The 23,564-nt window shown below is 39.1% G+C and overlaps 1 protein-coding gene across 40 annotated transcripts in view; it reads right to left on the bottom strand.

The window, feature by feature from the left end:
* The window catches only part of NRXN3 (neurexin 3), a 1,717,425-nt gene that overhangs the window by 586,798 nt on the left and 1,107,063 nt on the right, over window positions 1-23,564 (bottom strand). The window lies entirely within an intron of this gene.

A 23,564-nucleotide genomic window follows, 5' to 3' on the forward strand; every position in this document is an offset into this window, starting at 1 on the left:
CATGGGAAGTTCTTTCTCATCCCAAGGCCTTTATAGCATTGTTGGCCCCTTCTGTCTGGAAGGCTTTTCCCCAAGATTTTCATGTGATGGGTGCATTTCAAATGTCACCTCCTCAGAGACCCTCTCTGGTCCTCATCTAAAGTTGATCACCACCCCTGAAAGTCATCCCCTCCCATTACCTTTTTTTATTTCCTTGACAGCACTCTCCATGTCTGAAGTTATTTTATCTGTATATTTGTTCATAGTTATCTCCTTAAAATGGTCATAAACTCTCTGAGGGCTGAGTCTTTTTCATTTTCTCCCCTGTATTCTGTGTGTGTGGAACAATAGGTAGCACATAATAGGAGCTCAGTAAATACTTGCTGAATGAATGAACTCAGTGAATCAAATGCCAATCTCATACTCACGTTTTCCTTAGGCCATTAATTTTGCTGATGCATTTGTCCCTCTTTAGCAATGTAAATCCCCAGAGACAAGCTTTTCCGGGGTTGATAAACCGACCACCTACCCACTTACTGTTTTCCTTTTTTTTTTTTTTTTTTTTTTAAATTGGCACTGAGCATTGGAGACTGCTTTGACTTCATTCTGTGGATGTGTGGGAAACTTAGATGGACTTTCCAATTAATTCTCTGCTGGGCAATAAAGGGAAAATAAATCCCTAATGTGGTACAAAATCTGGAAATGCTGCTGGTGCATCACAGCTGGAACTATTCATTTCACTTGTCATACTTATAATTTATTTATTTAGTTTTTGCAAAATGTCAAAAGAAGTCACCATGAATTTCGGTAAGGGTGATTCCATCTGGGGACACAGTTAAAAACTGAGAAGAGTCTTCAGAGGACAAATGTAAGACAGGTCTATTTTACTTCTTCCACTACAAAGAGACAACCCCCAGTTATCCTAATAAACTGAATGTCCTTCTCCAATTTACCCCACTGTTAATTTTTTCATGTATTTCTTATCCCTCCTGCCCCTCCCTCTAGTTAACACGTTCCTATTTGGACTTCTTTTCTGAATCCCATTCTTTTTAGGTCTTTTAGAGCTTACATTAGTCAAACACATTAAATACATTTTTAAAGATGTTTAGTTGCAGTGATACTTTCTAAATACTGCCTGTAGCTAGAGTTCCAGCTGAAGGATTTGTCATCCCTTGTTCTACCATCAAAAGCTCTCCTCTTCCTCTTGAGTTGTCTTTTCTAGTGAGTCCCTTGAGTGACAACACTTGGGAATCAAGTGTACAGCTATAGGATGAAAACGAGAGTCCACTTTTAAGATAGAAAAGAAGAGAAATAGATTTAGAAACACTATGCTCACTCAGATTTCAAGTTGAAAAATATAAATAATTTCACAGGAACAACCACGCTTAGCTCCACTTGAATAACCCCCTCCACGGAATCCTAACCATACTCTTTGGATCCTGAAATTTCTAAATGGAATACAATTTTTAAAAACCTCTTGATTACTTCAGGCTTTAGAATTGGTGTTATGAACCTTCTCCTCTTGCTGTTTAAATGTCCCTCACCCCGTCGTCACCCTGCTAGAGAAAGTCCCAGGGTAAGGTATGAGCATCTTTACCCATCAGACCCTTTGTCTTGTGTTGGTCTGTGCCTCGGCTATGCGACAGTCTGGAGATTCTTTGGCTTCTAAAATAAGCCTTGTGATTGTATTTAAATGTGTCAGGCATCAGGAATCTAATGCAAAGTTGCTCTGTCCATCTGCTTGTTTTCTACAGTACTGTACATTTTATCTCTGCACAGGCCTCTCCTCACTTGTATAGACTCTGACTTGCCATTTTGCTGCCAGCAGGAGCTACCTGTCAAGTTGTTCTTCGCAAGCACATCTCATATGAACTGCACAGAAACAGGCACACCAGAAAGCATCAGAGCCGCCTGTTTCTGTGTGAGCCCTAGGCTTTTAGGCGAACACCCTTTTATTCCAAATATGAAGAGCAGAGATCCTTACTTTCTATCTCTACAAAGGGCTCCAGAAGGCAATTTAGGAAGAGAAAAACAAACAACTAAACTCTCATAATGTGAAATGAAATAAAAGTCCTGAAAAAATAGTGGGGACTGTTAACATGGCTATAAATACATCTAAGGGTTTCAGTGACACCATAAAACAGTTCAACTTTACTTTATTACATGTCAGTAGATTTATTTATAGTCACATAATTCATCCTTCTGCTTATTTATTTAAAAAAGCCATCCTACATAAAAGCAGATTTTGATTATAGTTTCTATTTGGAGGTATAAAAGAGAAGCTTTATTTTTTTAGACATCACTTCTACAAGTATTTGATTAAAAAAAGACAATGGCATCCTTGTATAAATTTATAGTTTAGAGAATGTGTATACTGCTTCTGCCTCTTTAACTTATCCTTCTAATAAACACCCATAGTTATCCCCTTGTCCTCCTTGTGGCTGAAATAGGGATATCAGGAGTTTGGATGTTGGAAAAAAAATTTTTAATCTCTTGAGTTTGAATAGTGTAGCTGAGACATTTACTGCAATGAATTGTATACACATTTCTTTAAGGATTAGAAAATATGAAATCTTCCTGTGAAAACCTTATTCAGCTTCCTTTGAACTCCAAATGAAGTTATTTTAATATAGCAACATTTTTTTCCCTCTTTTATTCAAAGGCAGGGCTTAATGAGTTTCTCATAGACAGATTTGGGCATTTATAACCTGTTTGTCTTCACTAAGCTTACATTGGATATCAGATCTCCACTAAGCTTAGATCAGCTATCAAAGGTCTAAACTTTGTATCCTCAGCACCATGGAAATCTCTATCCGGTTTTAGGAAATCAAATAAAATGAGTTATCATAATATGTTATCACAATAAAAGAAGGAATAATCTCATTTGTTTGTTTATAGGATAAAATATTAAAGATTTAGAGAATACTTTTTTTTTTTTTTTTTTTTTTGGTACAGGAGACTTTATTCAGAATCACTGCAATACGTATAGGGACCATGGCAAAGGGTCTTGAAGTCTGGGAGAGACAGACTGGGCTCACCTGCCTGGAGGACACTTTGAGAGTGCATACAGATTTAGATCAGGCTCTGGTACTCCACAGCCTAGGTTCAAATCCTGATTCTGCTTGTTAGCTGCTGTGAAAACGTGGCCAAGATCTTAGCCTCTTTTTGTTTGTTTGTTTTTGTTTTGTTTTGTTTTGAGATGGAATCTCGCTCTGTCTCCAAGGCTGGAGTGCAGTGCGTGATCCCAGCTCACTGCAACCTCAGCCTCCCGGGTCCCAGTTCAAGCAATTCTCCTGCTTCTGCCTCCCGAACAGCTGGGATTACAGGAACGCACCACCATGCCCAGCTAATTTTTTTTTGTATTTTTAATAGAGACAGGGTTTCACCATGTTGGCCAGGCTGGTCTTGAATTCCTGACCTCGTGATCCACCTGCCTCGGCCTCTCAAAGTGCTGGGATTACAGGTGTGAGCCACCATGCCCAGCTTGATCTTAGCCTCTTTGTAGTTTAGTTTCTTCATCTGTGAAATGGGAGTAATTATACCATCTATCTAATAGGTTTGTTATCAGGTTTAAAGTTAATACATGTAAATTGTCTAGAAATATATCTGACAAATAAAAATGATCAATAATAATAATTATTTTATTATTATTATTATTATTTTCTCTTGATGAGAGAAAAGTCTTTAGTTTAGAAGACTAAACAAGAAAATAGTCTTCTTTTCTTGTTTATATAAATCTCCAGGGCAGGGAGTAAACACCCTCCCTCCCATCCATAATTTTTTTTTTTCCGACAGGGTCTTGCATTGTCACCCCGGCTGGAGTGCAATGGTGCGATCTCCGCTCACTGCAACCTCCGCCTCCCAGGTTCAAGCGATTCTCCTTTCTCATCCTCCCGAGTAGCTGGGATTACAGGCACCTGCCACCACGCCCAGCTAACTTTTTGTATTCTTAGTACAGATGGGGTTTCACTATGTTGGCCAGGCTGGTCTCAAACTCCTGACCTCATGATCTGCCCACCTTGGCCTCCCAAAGTGCTGGGATTACAGGCATGAGCCACTGCACCTGGCCCCCACCCATAATTTCAAAACACAAAATGCAAAATCTGTCTCACATGTTACCCAACTCATGGGATTCTCTTTGCCCATCTTCTGCAGAAAAAGAGGCAACTTCATCACATGCTTCTTATAAACGTCCTCCAAATCAACTCCAAAACAACGAAGCTCGTGATTGGTCCCAGAACCAGGTAGTGCAGGCTATGAAACCCCAGAATTGTTTTATAAGTAATTATTTGTCAGGGTAGGGTAGAACTTTCAAGATCCTAATCTTCTCTGGGATGTGAAAGGGCTCTCTAGTGACTTCTCTTTCCTATTTCTTTGATCCTTTATTTTCTCTTTCTTCTCTAGAATAAAAAATAAATTCTAATAATTAGCCTTCTTCCTAGAAAACATGCCTTCTAAATATTTTAAGAATTTCCATTGGATTTAAGCAGTATTTCATTATTATTCAACATTTTTTTAAGTTATTGTGACTGTACCTCCAAATTAGGTTCCACTCAGGATAGAAAGAAACTGCAGCCCCTGTCCTTCACTTTGGTGCATTGATTCATTTACTCCATGAACACTAAATTTATGCATACTATGAGCAAAGCACTAGGTGAAGTCCAGCAGGCCAAATAATGAAGAAGAGATTTCAGGCCTTAGAAAGTAAATAATCTAACAGGAGAAAAAAAAAAAAAAACAAAAACTTAAACCAAATTAGACCAGCCATAAATCCATTTAAATATACTGCTTCCCAAATACAATGTGGTAAGTGCTAGAACAAAGGTATAAACAAAGCACACAGAGGAATAGAGAATGGAATTGATCTACAGCAGGGAGAGCAGGGACTATCAAGAAGGATTCATAGACAAGGTAACATGTGAACTGAGTGTTAAAAGACTAGAGTTCAAATCCTGGGTCCACTGGCTATGTGACCTTGAACAAGTTCCCTTCACCCTTTTGAGCCTGCTTCCTCAACTGTATAACTATGAATCATCTCTACCTCATGGAATAGTTTTGAGGGTTTGAAAAGAAGTTATCTTGGAAGACAGCATTGCAAATTGATGTTCACTATTATGATGAACTTGATCTTGAATGATTTTAAATTGGCAAAATAAGGGGAGTGTAAAGTAAGGAGATTATCAATGAGGGGTGGAATCATCCACAGGGAGTTTCCTAAAGGAGGCGAGCAAGCCCAGCGTTCACTTGGCACTTAAACCTTTAAAGCCTGAAGAGCTCCAAAATCGGTCAACTTTTTCTTCCAATGCCAAAGATAGGTATTCCATGGGATAAAGAAAGGCAAGGCAAGGCAGGAGAAGGGAAGGGAAGAGGAGAGGAGGGAAGGGAGAAAGGGAAGGGAAGGGCAGGGCAGGGAAAGGGAAGGGGAAGAAAGAAGAGGGGAGGAAAGGCGAAAAAAGGAGGCAGGAAAGGCGAAGGTAAGGGAGGGTAAATGGAGGGGAGGGGAGGGGAAGGGAGGGGAGGGAAGGGAAGGGAAAGGAAGAGAAGGGAAGGGAAGGGAAGGGAAAGAAAGAGGAGGGGAGAGAAGGGGAAAAATGGAAGGGGGAAGGAAAGGGAGGGGGAGGGGAGGGAAGGAAAGGGAAAGAAAGGGAAGGGGAAGGAAGAAGGAGGAAGGTAAAGGAGGGGAGGGGAGAGGGAGGGGGAATCTCATGTGTTAGAAGCCACATTCTTTATTTCCAAGGAAGGGGTTGCATACTCAGAAATGTCAAATAAAGACCATATTTTCAGAAAAGTTTAATAATGGCATAGCCAGGAATTTTCCTGTGCTTAATTTATTCCATGTAGTTACTTTTCAGACACTAAAGTACTCATGAGATCCAATGTATGAGACTACCATTTAATTCTGGGAACATCCTAGTTCAAACATCACCTGACTCAAGTGTCTGTCTCACTCAACTATTCCATGAAAAGTACATCATCTAAGATAGACAGACAGAGATCTAAAATAAACGGTCACTTTCCTCTTGATACTATGTAGTATTAAATTCACTTAACAGAGAATTTGAGAGGAGAATAAGATGAATGTTCTCTGAACAGAAGGTACAAAGTGTTATTAAGCAGCCCCAGAAATGTTTGCAAGATGGGTAATAAGGGCATTTCTCAGTAGTATTGAGAATTTAGCACATTCCAAAACTGATGGCAAGGTGAGGTGGGAGATACTAAAATGTAAGTTTATGTCCTAGGTAGAAGAAACAGATTTTTCTTAAAATAGATAAAACAACATTATAACAATACTTTGGCATTGATGGTATCTATGTCTTTAAAACTTACTGTTTCCAATCTGGACAGGCAGAATTAGTTGTTCTTTCCTAGCTTCCTAAAGTACAGTTCTGTTTGCACTTGTCACATTCTGTTATTATCAGTTGATTTATATCTGGGTTCCCTACATGATTCATGAAATCATGAATTCTGAAATCATGTAGGGAATGAGGGCCTAGTCCTAGAGCCAGACAGCTTAAATTCCAGGGCCGGACAGCTTAAGTCCAAAATCTCTGCTCAATCCTTTCCTTGGACAAGTTACCTAGCCTCCGAAAACTCTTTTTCTCACAGGCAAAATGAAAATGACAATATTCCTCATCTCCAATTGAGCACAGTTTTAGGCCCATAGGAGACGCTTAATGGATATTTGTGCAATACTATCGAGATATATTGAATAACTACAGGGGAGAATATTTCTTCTGTGTATGTGTATGTGGTGGGGGAACCTCCAAAATATGCAATTATCTCATAAGGAATCACTTTCCAACATTTGGAGCCACAGTAAAATCAAGGATGCACTGCAAGGCAGTGAGTTCCTCATCACAGTATGCTCAAGTGAGAGATGCCTGTTAGGGACCCTGAAGCAAGAGGATGGAGTATATAACCTCTAAGTTATCTTTCACATTTTAGATTATATGACACATCATTAAAATTGTTTTCCCTTTGCTTTTTACTTCTGAATTTACTTAAATGTCGTCCCTGGCCTTATTTTGAGGCTCAAACCCAATGCCTGGATGCTGCAAATATTCTAACACACTTCTGTTTGTTAAAACCTCATACATTGAAGTGAGGAATCTTAAACTTCTGTAAAATGAATCCAAGACCAAGCAGCATTGTTGTACTAGAACTTCATTTTTTATTTCTGCATGCAATACAAGTTGTCTGTAGACTTATTAACAATTTTGTGTTTCTATTTTAAATACCAAACATTTTTTTTTCCCCCACTAGCAACACCTACACAGCTACTGTTTCTGTGATCTGAGAGGGCATTTTCCTTTGGTGAAAAGCTCATCGGTATGGGAAGAACATGCTGGCTTGCTTGCTTACCCTATTGTTCCTTACCTCTTCAGCATGGAACCATGGTGGGCTAAAGATAAATAAAAATGAATCACCCTAAATAAAGACGTGTAGCCTGAGAACCTTGGGACAGACAGCAGAACTGCTTTGCTCCGTCTAACCAACACAAGGCCATCTCTCCTCAGTAGCTGGTAAGAAAAAGAAGGATGTTAGCTATTTAGGAGATACCTAGGAAAAACTCAGATACAGAAGAGAATGACTTGTTTAGTATCATATGCCATATGAATGTCAGAATAGCTGGGATTTTCTTCTAGAGTGAGGCATGCATAGCTCCTACAGTATCATAAACTTCAGTAGAAAATAAGAAAAATAGGGCTGGGCACGGTGGCTCACGCCTGTAATCCCAGCACTTTGGGAGGCTGAGGTGGGTGGATCACAAGGTCAGGAAATCAAGACAATCCTGGCTAACATGGTGAAACTCTGTCTCTACTAAAAATACAAAAAATCAGCCGGGCATAGTGGCGGGTGCCTGTAATCCCAGCTACTTGGGAGGCTGAAGCAGGAGAATGACGTGAACCCAGGGGGCGGAGCTTGCAGTGAGCCCAGATCGCGCCACTGCACTCCAGCCTGGGCGACAGAGCGAGACTCTGTCTCAAAAAAATAATAATAATAAAATAAAATAAAATAAGAAAAATAAAAATTTAGTAAGAAGATAGTCCACCATGAGAGGGAGTTAATAACCACAACAATGGTGGAATAAGGGGTCAAATAATGTGATGTAATAGAACAATCTGAAATACATTGCCAAAATAAATATGGTTGAAATGATTAAACAAAGGAATTCTAGAAACTGCAGAAGAAAAATAAAGGTAATAATAATAACCAATACTTGATTAATATTTATAAGCTATATATGATTATAAGTATCTCTATTTTACAATTGGAGAAAATGAGGCACAGATTGTGACTTGTCTATAGTCACACAGCCAGGAGGTGCCAGAGCCAGTATCTGAACCCAAACCACTGATCTACTGTGTCTACAGTCTAAATTGTTTTACTATTCTGTTGCTAAATCCTTTTGCAATTTATGTGTGCAGTTCTAAGTCATACCTTAAGAGGCTGATGCTTTCTTTCTGCTTTCTCTTTGCCCTTTTTCTAGAATGTGGATGAGATGATGAGCCAACTTTGGCCATGTGGACATACCACATGTTTTCTACTGGTTAACATTTGCTGAACTGATAGATCACCCAATGTGCTATGGCTGAGCAACAAGAAAAGGCAACCTGGATCTGGAGGTAACCTAGAGAAGCAGAACTACCATACTGTCAAACAAATATTCTAACTAATATGCTTGAAACATGTTAACCAGAAGAAAACAAATATGGAAATATTATTGCCAGACAAAATAGACTTTACATCTAAAAACATCATTATATCCTGAAGAAAAACAATTAACTAGATCAGCTGTAACAGTCCTGATCTGCATGCACCTAATAACATAACCTCAAAATACATAAAGCACATACTGACAGACTGAAAAAAAAGACAAATCTGTGATTTAAAAAAACCCACTAAAATGTATGTTCCATGGGAGTAGATGTTTTTGTTTCTTCAATCACTGTTGATTTTTCAGAACCTAGAACAATGCTTAGAAAAAGTGTTTACCATTTGTTGAATAAATTTACCATATCCTTCTTAAAACTCATAAGCTGGAAAAAGGTAGCAAGGCTATACCTAATTTAAATAGCATAACTAACAGTCCAGAAATAATGGACATATCTGAAATAAAACTATTTGAGAGCCCTATTCTTTTAAGAATATATGGAACATAATGCAGAAAGTCCATATACTGAAAATCAACAATAACATACCATATCTTCAGTCCATAATGTCATACCAGTCTAAGTCAATTACAATTTAAAAATACTCCCAATAGTTGTGATCAAAAATTAAATGATCTCAGCTGGGTGTGGTAGCTTACCCAGCACTTTGGGAGGCCAAGTCAGGGGGATCACTTGAAGCTAGGAGTTCGAGACCAGCCTGGCCAACATGGTGAAACCTCGTCTCTACTAAAAATACAAAACTTAGCTGGGTATGGTGGTGCATGCCTGTAGTCCCAGCTACTAGGGAAGCTGAGGCATGAGAATGCTTGAGCCTGGGAGACGGAGGTTGCAGTGAGCCAAGATTGCACCACTGCACTCCAGCCTGGGAAATAGAGGCTCTGTCTCAAAAAAACCAAAAAATTAAATGATCTCTCATTTTATCATTGAAATGAGATGCTATCTTTCTCTTAACTATAAATTTATGTGTGTTTAGAAAATAATTCTATGTCCTTAATTATCACTACCTGTATATAAGAGAATATTAAAGCAATGCTTTTAGAAAGAGAACTGTGATCAGATTATTCTCTCTCATTCTCTCCTTTTGTTTTTCTATATGCTTATAACAGGTCACCCAACACACATGTCAACATGCCTACTTTGAAATAAAACAAATGACATACAAATGATAGTCGGTGTTGACTACTGAATAATAATTAGTTTACATATCTTTTGTGTCCTCCTGTGCAATACTTATAGACAACTTTCAATTATATATATGATAATTAAGTGATGACCAAAACATTTGTATTAGATATTAATATTTATTACATGGTACTTGAGCAATTTACAATTTAGAGATTAAAAATATTTTGTGTTACCTATCTAAAAATGGGAACTGCAACCTGGGGTTACATTAAATTAGTTGATGATCCATAATTCATTCCATATTCAGATAACTTACAGTTGTTCATATAATTTGTTGGAGTCTTAGGAGATATGGACAAATAGGTTTGCTTTTTGTGTTCCCGTCAGAAAACCAAAGGTCTCTTAATCTCAGAAGTTTCTCCCTTCCCTTTGGATGTCAGAGTGAGTCCCCAGAACATTTATGCCATTCTTGTTACTAGTTGATGGCTAGAGATGTACATTTCCTGATACTCCACTCTTCACTCCCAAACCCAAGACCTTGACAAAATCAATTATACTTTGAAAATGTACTGCCAAGCCTGGGAACTAAATGCCGGAAAAATGCATCTGATGCTCTTTGGGTTTTGATCCTCTCAAAGTGAAAATCCTGGAAACATTATCCCAAAAGAGAACTTTGATATGATCAATAACATTAGTCCCAATAATGAGCATAAAGCTTACCTCTAAGAGAAAGAAGAGAAAGCATATATATATACACATATATGTATATATAATATATATACACATATATGTATATATAATATATATACCTTTATAACCAGAGAAAATTAGAAGGCTTTTGAAAAGTCATGAAAAAATATCATACTTTTGTTTCTTTAAACCAGGTTTTGAAGTAACACAGAAAGGACTCTATTATGTATGATTTCCAATAGTTTAATATCTCATGGTTGAGACATATTTTAATCATACTTTAGGAATCAAAAATAACTGGATTTTAGTTCCTGGGTCAAACCTTAACTGCCAGATATTAGGCAACTCGCTTAACCACTGACTCTCTCCTATAGATTCCCAGGTGCCTTTTAAAAATTTTAAATTTTGTAATAGAAACAGGGGCTAAAGAGCTACACAGCTTTGGAATAATAACACCTGCTGGTATGTTTGTGCCTACTATTTATTTTTCCTGTCCCACGTCTCTCCTGCCTTGCTTGGCCAACCACCTACCTGTTAATTTCAAGCAAATGAATATAGATGACAAAGTATTTACTGTAGATTCCCTAGGAATAAAGAAGATAATTCACAAGGGAGGGGTGGTAGGAGAGAGATGGGAAGGCAGAAGTCCTCAGCAGGCATATATCTTAGCCCAATTCAGGTGGAGAGAAAGTCATTTCATCTAAGGGAGTGTTGTGTGGGAGTAAAACATCACAGAGGGAGTCATTGTGCCTGATAGATGTAATTTCCTAAAATGTATACTTTGTCAGTGTACAGAAGATGAATAGAGAGAAAGGTCAGTACACGCAAAGCAAAAAGGACGAAGGGACAGTGTGCTATTGGGTGGTGCTATACATTCTTGGTGGGTCTATAACGCCACTAACTCACAGGCTTGACTCATTGCTGAATAGACTACACAGTCATTGAATCGTGGTGAGGCTTTTAAGAATAAGAACATCCAGCAATACGTAAATCTTCTTCTTCAACATTTCTCTTCTTTAGCTCCCATTGGCACTAGGGGAACTGGGGGTGAGGTGTAGAATGGTTGTTACTTCGGGAATTACTCAGAAGGTGGTGGTTACTATATGTGGCACTGGGGGAGCAATAATAAATAAATAAATAAAAATGACAAGAAACTCTTGGCCTTTTCTTCTCAGCCCCTAATCCTCCATTATAGTTAAAGAAAAATCGGGAAAACACAAAAACAACAGCAATCCCTAATTCCCCCTACCCTCACTTACCAGATGTGAAGGACATTTTTGGTTGCTTGATTTATGTTACACAATGATTACTTGCAGGACCCAAAGAAAAACAAAAACTAAGAACATTTATAGGTTATTAAAATTTTTTCCTTCTTAACTCATTCTTTGTCCTAGTATATACAACATTTGGCCAATTAATTTAAAAGTTAATTTATTTTATACAACATCAAGTTAGACTTTTAAGTATATGTATATATACACATACACATACATATATATTAAATATATACGTGTGTGTGTACGTGTATATATGTAATACTAAATAAACCTCTGTAACACTTTCCCCTTGAGTGAGAACAGTAGCAGATACATTCTGGTTATTTATCATAAATTCCCATTTAGAAAAGTAGCATATTTCATTCTAATTTTTGATAGACTTATTTGCATGTGGAAGGGATCTGAATGATGTTTTGATTTTTCTAGTTACTCTCTGCAATGTGTTTATCAGTTTGGGATTTGTTACAGACTGAATTGTGTTCTCTTAAAATTCCTGTGCTGAATTTGGAGATACAGCCTTGAAAGAGGTAATTAAGGTTAAATGAGGTCATAAGGGTGAGGCAGTAATCTAATATACTGGTGTCCTTATAAGAAGGTAAAGAAACACTCGGAGTTTGGGGACACACACACACACACTCACATCATGTAAACACACAGAGAAGGCAGCCATCTGCAAGCCAAGGAGAGAGGAGATCTCAGAAGAAGCCTAACTTTGTGATACCTTAAACTTGGACTTCCAGCCTCTAAAACTGTGAGAAAATGAATTTCTGTAGTTGGCCAGGCACGATGGCTCATGCCTGTAATCCCAGCACTTTGGGAGGCCAAGGCAGGCAGATCACTTGAGGTCAGGAGTTTGAGACCAGCCTGGCCAACATGGCGAAACCCTGTCTCTACTAAAAATACAAAAATTAGCCAGGCATGGTGGTGGGCTCCTGTAACCCCAGCTACCTGGGAGGCTCAGGTGGGAGAAGCACTTGAACCTGGGAGGCAGAAGTTGCAGTGAGCCAAGTGAGCCACCATTGTACTCTAGCCTGGGCAACAGAGCAAGACCCTGTCTCAAAAAATAAATAAATAAATAAATAAATAAATAAAAAATACATTTCTATTGTTTAAGCCATACTTTCTGTAGTATTTTGTAAAGACGGCCTAACCAGATTAGTATAGGGTTGTTGGTAATAATAATGACATTTCTGGAATTGAAGAAATTCAGATCCAGAAAGAATCTTAAAGCTCATCTGGCACAAGAGTTCTTAGCTTGGAGTTCAAGGTACTGCTATAAAGACAGTCACCTCTTTGCCCACCTCCAAGGAGGTGTCATTTACATCACAGTCTGTGAATTGTGCCCCCTGGAGTTGTGTAGTACATAATATCTATGGTAGGATAAGATAAAAACTCCTTTCCAAAACTATATTCAATTTAGTCTGGGTGTGCATTTTTTTTGCTGAAAAAAAGTCCAAAGATTTCTTTATATTTTTAAAGAACTTCGTGACCCAGAAAAGTTTAAGAACCATTTATTACTTCATTTATTACCATTTATTATCTTTCATTAAGAAGCATTTATTACCTCCCTCATTTTACAGAGGAGAAATTCAAATCCTAGAAAGGCATAGTGCTCAAAGATGGATAGAAACAAGTAAAAATAAGATCCAGATCTCCCACCTCCCAATTTGATGATTAACATGTTCCTGTTTGTCTCTGGTTACTAATGAATGAGATAAACACACACACTTTTACCAAAGTACCAAAACATGTTTTCCCTGGATTTTATCATTTCACCTGAGCTCAGCTAGGGCAAAGGGATGTCTTCCTATTTTTCAAAGTGTAAAGATATGAACATAATACTTAAAATTCAGCATATTCATTTAAATAGTAAGATTGGTAATCTTTTAAAAGAAGTATGCCAATATTTGCCTAGTCTGTTATATAGATGTGGTATTCTGTGGCTGACAACACGGAGATTTCTATACATGTGGTTAATAAAAGAATTCCATTAAAGGATGTTGTTCAAGACCCAAAATTATAGCTTTGAAGTTGCTATAAATCTTAATATAAAGTCTGCGTGTTCTTCACTTGAGGAGTGGTCAAGAGGTAGTGAGTGCCTCAAATTCCATTTTCCTGGTAGTTTATCATTAAGACTGAGGTCAAACAAACAGGCCACAGACAGCATACATGCACACACCCATACTTCAAGTGTGAAATCCCTTAACCTCCAGCTGTAGACATCCAGCAGATTCAATCCTAGCAGTAGTCAGATACATAGGCCCTAAAAGATGATAAAGTAGAGGCTGAAAGCCACCCACCTCCTCCTTCGCTTTGTGCCTATCAGTGTTGCTATACACCCAGGAGCCATCCACTTTCTCCAGGTTTCTGTGAATGTCCATAGCCATTTGCCTTCCCTGAAATGCAGAACTCTCTCTTTGCTTTGAAGGCCCTGTATATGTGCAGCACTTAGAAGAGTGGCTGCCTCCTTATACACATTTGTCTTCTCCCCAAATTCCTGAAACATAAATACACATTTCAATATTTTAATAGAAGCATTATGCTTTTGACAAGTATTTGGAAAAATGATTCTTCTTCTCCTTGTTATTCTTCTTCTTCCTCCTCCTCCTCTCTCCTTCCTTTCTCCTTCCTCCTCCTCTTTCCTCTTCCTCCTTTCTCCTTCCTCCTCCTATTCCTTCTCTTCCTCCTTTCTCTTTCCTCCTCCTCCTACTCCTTCTCCTCCTCCTTTCTCCTTCCTCCTCCTACTCCTTCTCCTCCTTTCTCCCTCCTTCCTCCTCCTCCTTCCTCTTTCTCTTCCTCTTCTCCTTTTCCTTCTTCCTTCTCCTCCTTTCTCCTTCCTCCTCCTCCTTCTTCTCCTTCTCCCTCTTTCTCTTCCTCTTCTCCTTCTTCTTCCTCCTCATGCTTCTCTTCTTCTTCCTCTCCGTCTTTTTTTCTAGTATCTCAGAATTTGGGGATCAGAGAGCAGTCCCAACCTCAGCATCCATTCTCCAGGGGTTCACTTGCATGGGAAGAAATGTGAGGACTGGGCACTTCATTTTTCCTTTTGAAAGAAGCTGTGGGCAAGAGGGGCCCAAGAGATTGTTTCATGAAATTCAGACTAACCCTGTCTTTCATACTGGTTTTAAACAATGTTGAGTGTGTAAACATTGTATAAATGTGGAGCATTCCAAGCCCCCACATTTCCTCTAAAAATTTCCTTTCCTGTGTTTCCTTTCTCTGATGCCTTGGATACCCTGAAGTATAATCTGAGCTCCAAGAACATGTTTCCTTCTTTATTCCCACCACATTAGCATCTGAGGGTCATATGACAGGCCAGGTAGTATTTGAGCTAGAGGAGAAGCAAGAAGTGGGAAAAATCTCCTTGCCAACTAGCCCCAAACTGCCAAATTCTCAAAGTCCCAGAGCACCTCCTCAGTACCCTCTCCCATCCTCACTCCTTCTATCCCACAAGAGCCACAACTTACCAGCAGGATTGCAGTCTCATTAGAGGCCAAGATAATATGTGCAGACTGCTAAAGAAGAAAGTTTATTTGGGAAGGTAAATTGTTATTTCACATCCCCTGTAATCTATGGGCATGTTGTCATCTCCCCACTCCCACCGCATCACACACACACACACACGAAAATACACACACATACACACACACAAACACACACACACACGGCACTTTTCTTATCTCTGGGCTTTCATCTCACCCACCATTTTCCCAGACTGGACTTATGCTTCCATTCCCTACTTATGTGAGGCAGTTAGCATCCTCAGGTCTAGCTTAACTGCCTCCTCTTCCATGAGACGTCCCCTCATCTTCAAGTAGAAAAATCTCTCCTTCTCTGTGCGCTTTCTGCATCTCTAGTCTGGAACTGAACAGATATGTTCCATGAATGCAAATCTGCATATGTCCCTTTCTCCTTCCCTTACAGGAGATCTTGCCTGTGGCGAACACATCTCATTCAACTTTGCTCACTTTTCTGGCACATACCGGATTGGGTGCTCAACAAAGTGTGTTGAATTGAATTGAATTATGTTTTGCTTCTATTCTTTGTTAACCCTCAAAGTCCACTCCTTCAGCTTTCATTTCTTCTCCCTCTGTCCCCCAATTCCCACTGCTCCCATTATTCCCTTCACATAAATCTCACCCTCCTCCTCACCCCTTCTCAGCACATCAAGTCCAGCACCTCACCATGTCCTTTTCCAGCTGGAGCCCCTTTCTTATCTTTGAATCTCCTCTCAATGTTTGCCATGACCCTGGATAAAGAACTAACTAGACTAGGATCTTTGCAGACAGCAAGTGGGTGCTTGGTTAGCCAAGATCTTGTTATCAAATCTGTAATGGTGAAAAATACGTTGTTGGTATCCTAACCTAAAGTTCCAAATACATACTCTTTTAGAAAGCATTTCCTATGTGACCAGGTACTTGACTATAGCATCTCTTGACTAGGACATTGGGAACATTGTAGGTTAGTAGGTGTTTGAGTTCTGGAAAAAGAATATACCATTTCTCCGGAAAATATAATCTGAGCTCTGAGAATTTATAAAGTAACTTTGAGAATACAACCCTTTCGGAAACTGAGGGCTGCTTGCTCTTCTGTTATGTTGTGGGTGGCAAGTGGGGTGGTGGTGTGACTATGATATTGGGCTTTCTATTTCTGTAATGTGGCAAGGATGCTGAGGAATTCAGCCCCCAAACTGAGAAGTGCAGAACAGCACCAGATACGAAATCATACAGAGACAATATACACCTATGTTGTGGGTGGCTGTGCGGGTGGGGGTGAGGGATCTGTCAAAAGTACTCCCCAACACAAGCCTCTCTGTTTTCTGGTTTAGCCCAGTTCTGTGGGCCTTAAATGGGAGAGAGTTTTTCTTTTTTTTTTTTTTTGTAAGATTATTCATTTCATTTTCACTGTTGTATTAAGGATAGATCATACTTTCTACCTGCTAGCATCCCAAGACGTGTCTGCCTTTTTAAAAATTCTTAAAACACTACTCTGTTTTAGCTAGAGTCTTATAAAATAAAATTTATAGATATGGATATGTTTTAAATACATAAGATATATGTATTTGTGTATGAGAGAACATGACTCCCATCTTGCTAAGGTAATAATAAAGTAGATACATATTTTTACATATCAAAAATATTAGACAAGTATGAAATAGAAAAGAAATTTGCAAGACTTGAGAAAATTTCAAGAAAACATATGACCAGGATCATTCCATAGTTCAAATTCATCAGCTCTACTTTGTCAGCAATTATGCGCTGGTACAATTGAGTGAATGGCATTCGAGTCCTGCACACGATGGACGGTAAAGGGAAAGGTGGAGGAGACAGAACAGGAGAAATGAGATTGATTTCCTAACTTTCTTACCAATATCCAACCTTCTCATGTAATGTGCTGAAGATAGTTCATGGTCCATGTAGATGACCCCAGAATATCAATCTTGGACTCAGTCTTCATTCCACATTATGACTCAACGTTGAAACAGAAAAGCTAAGTGTGTGTGCGTATGTGTGTGTGTGTGTACGTGTATAAAACTATATATAAAAACTATATATATATATACACATAACTATATATGTTATATATAACTATATATACATACAAGTATAGATAGATAACTATATATAAATATACATATAGCTATATATAGATAACTATGTATATGTAGGTACATACATATATATACACACACACACTTATATAACTAAAACCTTATTCTATGGATGCTAGAACCACATTGATGTTCCCTGCAGAGAAGGGTTTTAGAAAAACACTAGAGAAACTACAAATGCTGACAACAGAACAAGCTTTACATTTGAAAATCAGAAGTTTTCTGTATGAGATCATGTGAAACAGAAGGTAGGAAAAAAAGGTTGGAAGGTAGAGCTTAGAAGAAAGACCAACGCCTCCTCTTTCATAGCTGTAAACACCAGATAAGGAAGTCTACTTCTTTTGACACACAATGTTCTTTATTTAACACCATGAACAAAAGCTCACAGTTTTCCTTGCCCTACCAAGGGACAAACTAAGATGGGATGCTGGGACCATTTTACAAGTGGTCACATGGTGGTTACACAGGTTGCAATTCTCCCCTGTATAGCTGCCTCTTATCTTTTTTTTGCAAGTGTCTCAACCTGGGATGCCTGCAGAAGAATCCAGAAAAGAAAAAGTAAGGAAAAAAATAAAACCCATGACCACAGTGTCTCTCAAAGTCTGTTTGAAGGACATCTGATCCCACTGTGTTTGACACAACCAAACCTATCTCTACTTTGTTCTATTCCTCAAAAGGTCCATGGAAGTTGAAGGAAAAGACAAAGTTTCATTTCGAGAAAAGCTACCTTCACTTAATAACATACTCTTCTTTTCTCTGCCTACCTGGTTCTCCCAGAGGTAAGTGTTTTATCTAAGTATCTGTTTTAGAAGAGACACTAGGAGGAATTGAGCATAATGTTATCTCCCACTAGAAAGGAAGTGTTTGTAACTTAAGTTTGTCACCAACAATGAGCCAAGAGCTGGGAGCTATCTTATTTCTCTTCCACAAAAAACTAGAAGAACTGACCCTCAGAGAAATTATAAAACTACATCCTTTGGAATCTCTCTGGTTATTAACACAGCTGAAATTCAAATTAAGCAAAAGAATGAAGTCAGAATTTGTAGAAACTGAAGAAGAACAGGTTATTTTTAAAAATATATAAGGAATGGGCCAGGTGCAGTGGCTCATGCCTGTAATCCCAACACCTTGGGAAGCAGAAGTGGGCAGACCACTTGAGGTCAGGAGTTCGAGAAAAGTCTGGCAAACGTGGTGAAACCCGGTCTCTACTAAAAACTCAAAAAATTAGTTGGGTGTTGGTGCACACTTGTAATCCCAGGTGCTCGGGAGGCTGAGGCACCAGAATTGAGAATCACTTGAACCTGGGAGGCAGAGGTTACAGTGAGCTGAGATCATGCCATTGCACCCCAACCTAGGTGACAGAGCGAACTCTGTCCCCAAAAATTAAAGAAAGAAGAGAAGAGAATAAATGAAGTTTCACAATTTTTGTGACCCTTATGCAGAACTTTTAAGCATGAACATAAGAAAACATCATTTGAACTGGTGGGGACATTCTGAAGACTAAGCAATCTTGACCCCACCATTTCCTCGCAGTGATTACTAACTTAAACCACTCAATTCATTTGGTCTTGTAGGAAGAAGTCCTTTACCACTGGGATTCAAAGAGATAACAATAGAGAACAGTTACAACTTTTTTTTTTTTTTTTCCTAGTCTGTTTATTTTAGGTAAAGCAGTAGAGAAAATTTTAAAATTGAATAAGAATCATTTTCCTCATTGTATAATTTCTTGGCCTATAAGTTAATTTCTTAAGGAAAATGCAATAATTTTACAGGAATTGAGAGTTCCTGGACATTCTTCTTGCTTTATACATTTAAAAATCAAATGTTACTTGTACAAAGGTTGATATGATGATCTTCCTGAGTTATTACGTCATTTTATTTTCTCTGCTCTAATTTGTCTTACTTCTCAAATGCACAAACACATTCCCACAGTTTCTTGCTGATAAAAGTTTCTGTGAGGCAGCATCCACCTCCCAATACCACCACCACCATCACCACCACCATCACCACGACCACCACCATCACCACCACCACCACCATCACCACCACCACCACTATCACCACCAGGAATAAGACAATTGCTGTCCACAGAACTTTAAGCATGTGACTCTTTAAATAGCTGACATCTGGAGGAACTATCTGATACTTGTTACTTACACTCCACTCAGCATGAACGGAGGTTGGCAGGGAATTTAGCAGCACAACTTATTTTTAAAATATCTCACACCTCCCCCTCGCCCTCCCTGCCTTCAAAGAGAGGTTTAAGCAATACACTCTTATTTGATGCTGTAAGAGCCTACCACCTTATTCCCAGGCATACAAGTGCTTTAAAAAGAGGACCCAAGGCTGTGACCTAATGCCCAGGTGGATCACCCAAATTATTTAAGTATAAATAAGACAGCAGCCAAAATCTCTTGTTTTCAGGGATGAACTAGGAAGTGAACCTTATAAACTTATAATCAGTCAGGCAGCCTTTCTTTCTCTTTCTCTCACACGCATGCATGCATGCACACACACACACATGTGCACACACACATACACATGCTTTAAACATTGCTTAACAGAAGTCTGCCTACTCTTTTAATGTTCTTTTTCCAAAGGAAGATAATTATCAGGTGAAGAGAATTAAGTTGACTTGACAGAATTAATGGGATTTTAAAATTCAATTGTGACCCGAGAGAAAGCCACCTGCTCTGCTTCTGGCAGAACAGGCTGTCCAAAAGATCTCTGTCCCTGTTCCAGCTGCTGTGAAGTCAGATGAACAAATCTCAGGAGATTAATGCTGGGCACTTAAGTACTTGGAAAGCCCAAGTCCCTGAAGAGTGAGAGCTGCCTTTGATATTTAGTAGTCTCTCTTTGGGGGGCTCAAAAAGCAAATTAAACTGAGAGGAGCGTGGAGGTGCTAGGGGGCACTCTACTACAGGAAATGGCATTGATGATGTAGCATGGAGCTGGCAGAATTGGGAAGTTCTGTGTAATTGCTAACAATGTGGTAAGTGTTATCACAGAAGGCAGTGGTACCCAACACTGACTAATGACAACAGTAATTATGATTAGGAGTAGTGCTGGTAAAAACAATGTCAACAGTTTGAGAATTTTACCTTTGCTTGGAACAATGCATGCTATTTTATACAGTCAAAATCTGTAATTCCTCACAGCATTCCTTTAAGTGGCCAAACTGCTCTTTTGGGGGGGGGGGGGGTGTGTGTGAGAGAGAGAGAGAGAGACAGAGAGAGAGAGACAGAGAGATGGAGGGAGAGAGACAGAGACAGGGAGAGAAACAGAGAGAGAGAGAGGAGGGATGGACATAAAGAAATGCATTTAATATGGGTAGAAGGTACAGTATTCACCCTGAAGCAATCCTGAGATTAAGTGATGTTTTTCCCTTTTCCAAGAGTTGGGTATAGGATTATCATGGACTGTTTACTTATGGGTCCCCAGCCTCCCATGGCAAATTTCCATTATTCTATATTCCCAATGATCAAAACTGAAGAAATCTGGCAAAATCACCTTCTTTCCCCAAAACAGAAGATACCAGTCTAAGGCAGCACTACCAATCAGCTTCTTGAGCAGAGACTTAAAATCCATCTTCTAGAGAAGAAAATGTGCTAGATAATGATCACAATTACCATTTAGGTGGCCTTCAGCCACCAGTCTTGCTGTGTGACAATTTCAGATGGCATAATCCTTGCTATGTAGCACCATGTTGAAAATTACACTTAAGCATTTGGAGATAAGCCATGGATGATAAGAATGATAATTAACATTAATTTTTAGAACATTCTGGGTATTGCAATTAGCATTCTACTTTAGATTATCTCATTTAATGCAACAACTTGCAGTAGCTAAAATTTTTCCCATTTTACAAAGAAGAAAACTGTGGTTTAGAAAGGTAAAACATCTTGCCCAAGGTCACACAGGGATTAAATAGTAGGATTGGAATCCAATATCTCTGGCTCTGGTTGTCATACTCTTAACCCTATACTGCCATTTAAACACTATCTGTAAAACACCAGGCAGGGTAAGCAATCAGTACCTATTAGCTATTATCAGCTAGTATTAGCCCGTGGTGTTAGGAAGATCTGGCTTACTATGGAGAAGGTTTACAGTGTCTCTAGAATGCTGTGGAAAATGCCTCTATGAGGGCACTATGGAGGCTGGCAAACAGTGGAACCAGATGACCTGGGCCACTCCTGACAGTGTGAGTTTGTGATTGTTTCTGTGCAATGAGTTTAGGAGGACTGAAGAAGAAGAGTTTAATTTCAAAATTGGCTCAGGGAATCAAAGAAGGCTTACAGAAAGAAGTCATTGTGTCGTCTTTTAATTGGTCTGTCATGAAAGGAGGAATGCTATTCTCCTTCCATGAAACAGGGCCTAAATCAACACCATCCTTCCAAGCAGTTATGGGAGTTAAGGCAAACTTGCCAAGCAAAAGCACACAAATAAATTGAAAAAAGAGGTGGAATCAGTGACATCTACTAGAAAGGAGGGAAGAAAGGAAGAGAGGGAGGAAGAGTTGGAGGGAGGGAGAAACGAAGGAAAGAAAGGAAGAAGCAAGGGAGGAAAGGATGGAGGGAGGGAGGGAGGGAAGGAAGTGCGTCCCAAAGCACCAGCAGGTTTTTCACTAGTTTCCCCTCTAAAGCCTGTAATGCAAGACATTTTTTTTTAATGCAGTTCTTTCTTTTCCTCTCAACTGATGGCAGCTAAAGTGGTCTGAGGCCAGCACAATAATGAACTTTGCCCAGAGAAGAGTCCAATAGTAAGACAGTATCCTCCTTGGCCTGCCTACATGTTCATCACCTGTTCAGCACAATGTCAACATAAGCAAGCAAAGCTTTGGATGAAAGAAACAAGAAATACAATGTGTTCCACTTTTTCTGCTTGAGCCTATGGAGCAGAGTGAAGAGGTGAAATATTTCTTTTCAATGTCTAAATTCATCACAGAAAAGTCACCAAGGAGCTTCACTAAGTGACAGTCTTGTAAATGAGCTGATCTTCCCCACTGCTTGAGACCAAATTGTTCTTTCTTTAACAGATAGCAGATTACTAAAAGTGAGTTTCTGCCATAGAATGCTTAGATTCAACTGAGGTTATCAGAATATTCTTGGTTTGTCACTGCATGCCATGCATTCTTGTGGATTGTGGATGCTTGTGTTACAGAAGCATGGATCATCCTAACAATCTCTTCTCTGAGAAGGACAGAGGGGACTTTTGGAAGATGGCCTTCAGGTTGCCCCAGAGTGTTATGGGGGCACATATGTTTCTCAGACCTTTCTCTTCTTCTTCTTATAGGAAGAGGGGTAGCCAAGAAAAAAAGAATTTAGACCATGGAATGGAAATAATGAGAGATGGATCCATTTATTTTATTATTTCTCTTTTAGATGCTCTCATGCTGATCAAATAAGAGCTGATTCATAAGCTGAAACCATGAACTTACAAATGTATTCTACTTAGAGAAACTCCACAATTTGCCTCAATGTTTTGGGCACCCACTTGCTTGATGATATGGTTTGGATCTGTGTTCCCACCCAAATCTCATCTCAAATTGTAATTTCTACATGTTGAGGGAGGGATCTGGTGGGAGGTGATTAGATTGTGGGGGTAGTTTCCCCCATGCTGTTCTCATCATAGTGAGTAAGTTCATCACAAGAACTGATGGCTTTAAAAGTGTTTGGCAGCTCCTGCTTTGCTCTCTCTTTCCTGCTGCCTTGTAAAAAGGTGCTTGTTTCTCCTCTACTTTCCACCATGATTGTAAATTTCCTGAGGCTTCCCCAGATATGTGGAACTGTGAGTCAATTAAACCTCTTTCCTTTATAAATTACCCTTTTTCAGGTAGTATCTTTATAACAGTATGAGAAGAAACTAATGCACTTGGTTAGCAAGAAGTCTAACATTGCCCTCTAGGATGTCCCTCCCTAGTTATTTTCTGTAAAAGTTTTTGGGTGAGAGAGGAGCTTCTCATATATGTCAGATTTCTAGCCTCATGCTCTGGAGGCCATGTATGTCACTGTCCTTGAAAGCTTTTACTGTGTTCCCCATGGAACTGGCAACCATACCTAGACTATAGCCTCACAGGGTCCCTTGTCTGTCTACGACTAGTGGTTTAACACCTTCCTCTTGTCAAAATGCAATCCTTTCAGAGCCCTTTCCCATGGAAGAACAGTAAAGACCTAAGTGACCAGATTCTTTCTTTTGCAAACAATCTCTTCC

Source organism: Papio anubis, chromosome 7, assembly GCF_008728515.1.
Source record: "Papio anubis isolate 15944 chromosome 7, Panubis1.0, whole genome shotgun sequence".
Lineage (NCBI taxonomy): Eukaryota > Metazoa > Chordata > Mammalia > Primates > Cercopithecidae > Papio > Papio anubis.